Raw genomic sequence first — 6445 nt, 5'->3', positions numbered from 1 at the left:
CTGTGAGTGCATCCACTGTGTGTATTTGCATGTGCATGGAAGCCAGAGATCAGTGTTAAGGGTCTTCCTCAGTTGTTCTCCACTTTTATAGCCTTGGCTGGCCTGGAAGTAGCTGGGTAGACCAGGCTGACCTCAAACTGCCTCCCAAATACTCCCAAATTCTATGCCCAGGGTCTCCCTCTGAACCTGAATGAATTTGGCTAGAATAGCTTATCATCATCCTAGGGATCCATCTGTTACTAGGACTGGGGTTACAGATGGACACTGCTTCATCTGCGGTTTGTTTTTAATATGAGTGCTACTAGAGAGCTGAACCTAAGTCTTTTTAATTTTTTTTTTGAGACAGGGTTTCTCCGTGTAGTTTTGGTGCCTTTTCTGGAACTCACTTGGTAGCCCAGGCTGGCCTCAAACTCACAGAGATCCGCCTGGCTCTGCCTCCCGAGTGCTGGGGTTAAAGGCGTGCGCTGCCACCCGACTGAGTCTTTCCTAATGTGGCGAGCGCTTTCCCGCCTGAGCCCCCTCTCAGCTGCCTGTAAGTACACATGTGCTCTGAAAGGTGGTGGTTGAGGTACGGGCGGTTTGAGCACAGTAATGAAGTCAGTCGCCAATGTTTAGGTGTTGAATTAAGGGGAGAATTGAAAGCATTTCCCCTGGTGTCATCACCAAGAGCAAAGCCAGATTTGAATTCTCTACCTCACTCTCCCATCTACTCTGGCTGTGTGAGTCTGAGTCTCTGCCTGAAGATCTAAAGTCTGTCTGTCTGTATCCCTGACAAAGAGCTTTGCTCTTTTGTTTTTAAATAGAACAAAACATCACACGAGGCAGGAATGAAGGCTACTTTTACAAACATCTTTAGCAGCATTTAACAAGGGATTGAGTAACTAACTCCAACTGACCAAGATAACTAATCCTGTGAAGCAGTATCTGAATAATGGTCTCAGCATGTGTGGTGGATATTCATTTTATAAAGCAGCTTCCAATCTATTCGCTGTTTTCAGCAAATGACTATCACAGCATGCGTGTACATATGAATTACTCATAGAACAGGGACAGAGAAGAGTATAAATTTAAGATTAAAGCTATGTATTAGCTTAGGTTGTAAAAGTTGATTACATAGAAAGTCCAAGGCAAGTAAGGCTGGTTGTTACACTGTTCTCTTAAAGGCAGGTTAAACAGGCCAAGTACAGTACAGAAACAGTCTTAGTTAAGTGACCTCGAGTTATTAAGTATGGCTGTAAGGTCCAGCAAAAATTCCAGTCTCGGGATATTTTTATAGTTATGCATTGCCACAGAGATAGCGTATACTACCTTGCAAGAATAATTTTTTCAATATTTTTTCTTTGATGTTTAAACCTTTTAAAGCCTCTTCCTCTAGAAATATTCTTGCTAATGGTGGGCCCCTATTTATAGACCTTAGAATTACCAAATCAACTTCAGAACATGAGAAAGCTCAAACAAGGCACAGTAGTTTACCTCGCCATTATCGTCATACTGATGTTTCTAAATTGTAAGAAAATAAAGACGAAGGGCAGGAGACAACACAGTAACCCTGTGTTTGAGTCTTGACCTTGCCCCAGTCAGAAATTGAGTTGTCAGTACATTGGCAAGACAAACCTGTTACAACTTGGGTCACAAGGCTAGTGGTTGAGACTACAGCTAAAGGCATGAAGTCCAATGTGAAATCCATGAGATGGGGCTGGGAAAGACAGGAGCAAGCAAAGGAACGGGGTAGAGGAGGAGTGGGTTATGGGTTGCCACGCAGTGGACCTGAATCTTCCAAAGTGACTCACAAAAGACAGTTGTTTCCAAAGAACTTTTGATAAAGGGAAACTCCCAGAAATTTGGGGCTGAGTTCTCTGAATGTTACCTTCTAGTCTGTTACTTTACTTTCAATTCATCTGTATTTTGTTACCAAGCTGTTCAACGTCAACAGCATCCCATTGTTAGAGGAACCTAATGCCATTGGCCTAGTGCCACTGTTGTTAGCCTACTTTGTCTTTCACGGTACTGGGCATTGAACCGAGAGCATCACACCCGCCACACCTAGACGCACCATGATGCTAACCCTTTATACCTGAGAGCGGCTGTCCAGGCTGGCGACCCTGAACTTGAGATTCTCTGGCCTCGGCCTGTGATTACAGGCCTGTACTACCTGTGACCTACCTTGTTAAATTTTTGTTTAGTCTCATACAGTCCAGGCTGGCCTTCACTGGCTTAGCTGAGGATGGCCTTGAATGCCTGATCCACCCCCCACCCTCAGTGCCAGAATTACAGTCACAGGCAGGTACCATGCTCTGTTTCCTTCTTAAGCTTAACTTGAATAATTTCCCTACACTTTGGGGTCCATATGCAGAGGTTAGCAAACTACTGCTTGCAGACCAAATCGAACACCTGCCATCAGTTCTTATCCAATCAGAGTAACGAGTGACATATTTTTAATGGTCAGGAGGACAGGTAACTCATGCTTGTAATCCTAGGACTTGGGAGACAGGCAGGCAGATCTTTGGGTTTGAGGCCAACCTGATCTACACAGTGAGTTACAGGACAGTTAGAGGGCTCCATAGACCCTGTCTCGAAGGAAAAAAAAAAAAAAAAAACAAAAAACTAGGAATACAACTCAACTGTAGGGTGTTTGCTTAGCATGTATAAAACACTGTGTTTAATACCCAGTACTAAAAAAAAATGTATTTCAAGCTGGTGATGTTTAGCCCAGTATTGGAATGTTTGCCTAGCATATACAAGATCCCTGGTTCAAGCCAGGCGGTGGGTTCGCACACTTAATCCCAGCATTTGGGAAGCAGAGCCTCTCACTCTACAGAGTGAGATCCAGGACAGCCAGGGCTACACAGAGAAACCCTGTCTCGAAGAACCAAAAAGTCCCTGGTCTTCAGGAAGTCCCAGGTCTGGAAGAAAAGAACTTCACTGGTGTTGGGACTGTTGATTTCCACCTGGTATGGCTGCTGTGGTCTTCCTGGGAGATGAACAGGTTTGGTAGAATCTTCAGAAGGACTGGGAACTTTGTTATTTCAGAAAACAGCACCTGCCCTTTCTCTGGAAGTGGGGATCTAGGCCCAACCAAGTGGATTTAGTTCAGCAGTGGAGAGAGCCTGCCTAGTCCCTGAGTTTAATTTCCTGCACCAAAAAAAAAAAAAAAGTCTGGATTTTTGTTTCTCCAGAGTCTCATCCTGCAGCCAAACTCACTACGTACCTGATGAGCATCCTGATCCTGCTTCACTGCCCATGGGCTAGGGTCGTACATGCTCGGCTAGCCATGAGGGTGGTGGTTTGTTTCAATGTTAATCCTACTTGATGTCTATGGGGGTTTTCATCTGCATGTGTGTCTGTGTACCGCTTGTATTTCTGGTGCCCTCAGAGGCTAGAAGAGGGCATTGGATCCCTAGAACTGGAGTTATGTGGGTGCTGGGGATTAAACCTGGCTCCTATGGAAGAGCAGAGAGTGCTCTTAACTGTTGAGCCATCTCTCCAGGTCCCAAAATTCCATTTCAGACAGTACATTATGCCTAGAAATTCAATGTCCACTAGGTAACATAACAAAACTTTAAAAAAAAATCGCATTTCAGCATCCTTAAGTAACTTTATTGAAGCTGGGTACAGTGGTGGACATCTTTAACCCCAGCACTTGGGAGGCAGAGGCAGGGGTATCTCTGAATTTGAGAACAGCTGGTTCCAGGACAGCTGGGACTACACAGAAAAAAACTTGTCTCAAAAAACAAAACAAAACACCAATGTGTGTGTATGCACATATACAGACATGTATCTTTATTAAAGGTAGCCTCATTGACATACACGTTGTCTTCACAGTTCTATAGCAGCAGAGCTGAAAGAAGTTTTGACACAGTCTTATAGCCCAAGTAGATTTCAGACTTGCAGTGTAGCCAAGGCTGGCGCTGAGCCCCTGACCCTCCTTCCTCTACGTCGTGAATGCTGCAGTTACAGGTTTATGCCACATACAGCAAAAGCACAACTTCTTCAATTTTTGCCAGTGATCACAGAACAAATTTTTATACAACCTGGGTATGTATATAAGTATATAAAAAGTAATACAAGGTAAACACTTACTGATTAATCATAATTTCTTGAAACAGTTCTTTGGTATACATGTAATTTTACAGCTTATAAAGATGAAGGCAATCTTACATACTAATGATGTTATGCTTATTTCAAATGAAATCTTGGGTGCTGGAGAGATTGCTGAGGCCTTAAGAACACATACTGCTGTAGTAGCCTACATTTAGTTCTGAGCACCACAATGGGCAGCTCATAATTGCCTGTAACTACAACTTTAGGGGATGTGACACCCTCTTCTGGCCTCTCAAAGTAACTCTACTCATGCAAATACACACACAAATGCTTTGCGTGGGACGTGGAGGCAAGGTCTCCTTATATAGACCAAGCTGTCCTTGAACTTACTGTGTAGACCAGGGTGGCCCTGAACTCCCAGAGATGTCTCTGCCTCCTATGTTCTGGGATTAAAGGCATACATACACCACTACACTTGGCAAAATTCATTTAATTTTAAAAAACATTTTATGTGGCTGGAGAGATGGCTCAGTAGTTAGAGCATTTGCTGCCCTGGCAGAGGATCCAGGTCGAGTTCCCAGCACCCACATGCATAACTTTCTGTAACTCCAGGTTCAGAGGATCCTATGCCCTCCTCTGTCCTCCACAGACATTGCATTCACATGGTGCACACAGATACATAGATGCAGGCAAATCACCCACACACATAATTTTTTAATTCATGTGTACGTGGGTTTGTGTCTGTTGTGTATGTGAGAGAGAAAGAGTGAGTTTTTATGTGTGTTAATGTCCAGAGATCACATGAATCGTATCTTCTGGAGCTGCAGTTACAGGTGGTCGTGAGATGTCTGACATGGGTGCTGGAAACTGAACTTGGGACTTTATAAGGGCCATGTGTGCTCTTAACTGCAGAGCCATCTCTCCAAACCCTCAAACGGTAGTTTTAAAAACTGAATATTCTGCTGGGCAGTGGTGGCCCGTGCCCTTAATCCCAGCACTTGGGAGGCACTGGCAGGTGCTTAGGGTCTTGGGGAGAGCAGACAGTGCTCTTAACGCCCAGCCATCTCTCCAGCCCTGGAAAGTTTCCTTCGGCTATGATGGTCCTTTTGTGCTCCCAACAATTTTGTATTTCCATCATAATAGTTGGTCTTTTCTCTTTTGGGTGTGGTGGTAGTGGTAGTGCCATGGACTGAACCCAGGATTCACCCATGCTAGGCAAGTACTCTACTCACTGAGCTACATCCCAGAGACAGGATCTTAAAGCCCTGATATACAAACCAGACTGGCCTAGAATTCAGAGGTCCACCTGCCTCTGACCCTGGACAAATGTTGGGATTAAAGACATAGAGCCATGACCCCCAGCTCTTTTTAAATTTTTAGGGACCTGGTTCAGCAGTTAGAGCACTGGGTGCTCTTCTCAAAAAACCAGGTTCTATTCCCAGAACCTACATGGTTCACAACTCCAGTTCTAGAGGATCTCCTGCCCTCTTTTGACCTCCATCAGGCACACACATGGTATACATATTGGCAAAGTACTTAACAAACCTCAGAAAAAAAATTAAAAATTGCGATTTTGAAGCAGGGAAGTTGCCCAGATTGTCTTCAAACAATATGCAGCCCAGACTGGCCTGAAGGTTGCCCCGGTTTCCTCAACTGAGATTACAAGCCTGTGCCACTATGCTGGACTACTTTCTTTTCCCTGACGGGTGGTAAGATTCTCAGAATCGTAGTATTTCAGTTACCTGGCACTTGGGAAACAGGATCAGGACTACACGGTCAATATCACCTAAGAGTCTAGGCTAAGTTATACCAACAGCATTAAACAAAACGAAAAAGCCTGTAATCCCAGCACATCAGGATTACCCTGGATTTGCAGCCAGCCTGAACTACAGGAAGACAAAACACAAGTTTTTATCTATTTATATCCCCGTTCGCCGTACTGAGCCTAACGCCCCCATTTTGCAGATCTGAATACAGTTTTCATTGCACAGCACAGATAATACTTTCTTTGGCTCCCCTTCAAGCTACCGCTCTTCCCAAACGTTTACACTTTCCTGAAACCTGTTGTCGTGCCCCGAATAGTGGTTCCCTGGTCTACCCCTACCCTGATCTGCCCATTTTTGAGCAGCAAATAACTGCTCCTGGCTACCACCCTCACTGGACTTTATCCAGGGCATTGTACAGGAGTTTTACACAGATCGCAGCCTCTCATCTGGACTCACATGCACGGGGGCAGTGAAGGCCCAGAAGCCCTCCCGGCCTCTAGGGCGCCCTCCCCAAGGTAAATCCGCACAAGCGGCTCCACCATCGGGACACGGCGGGCGCGGTGCTCCAGGCTCTGAGCACGAAGCCGTTCCCCCACCCATTGCACCGGTTACAGCCAAGGTGTGGCGGCCGGTGGCAC

Source organism: Peromyscus maniculatus, chromosome 18, assembly GCF_049852395.1.
Source record: "Peromyscus maniculatus bairdii isolate BWxNUB_F1_BW_parent chromosome 18, HU_Pman_BW_mat_3.1, whole genome shotgun sequence".
In the NCBI taxonomy this organism is placed as follows: domain Eukaryota; kingdom Metazoa; phylum Chordata; class Mammalia; order Rodentia; family Cricetidae; genus Peromyscus; species Peromyscus maniculatus.
This window is presented reverse-complemented; position numbering follows the sequence as displayed.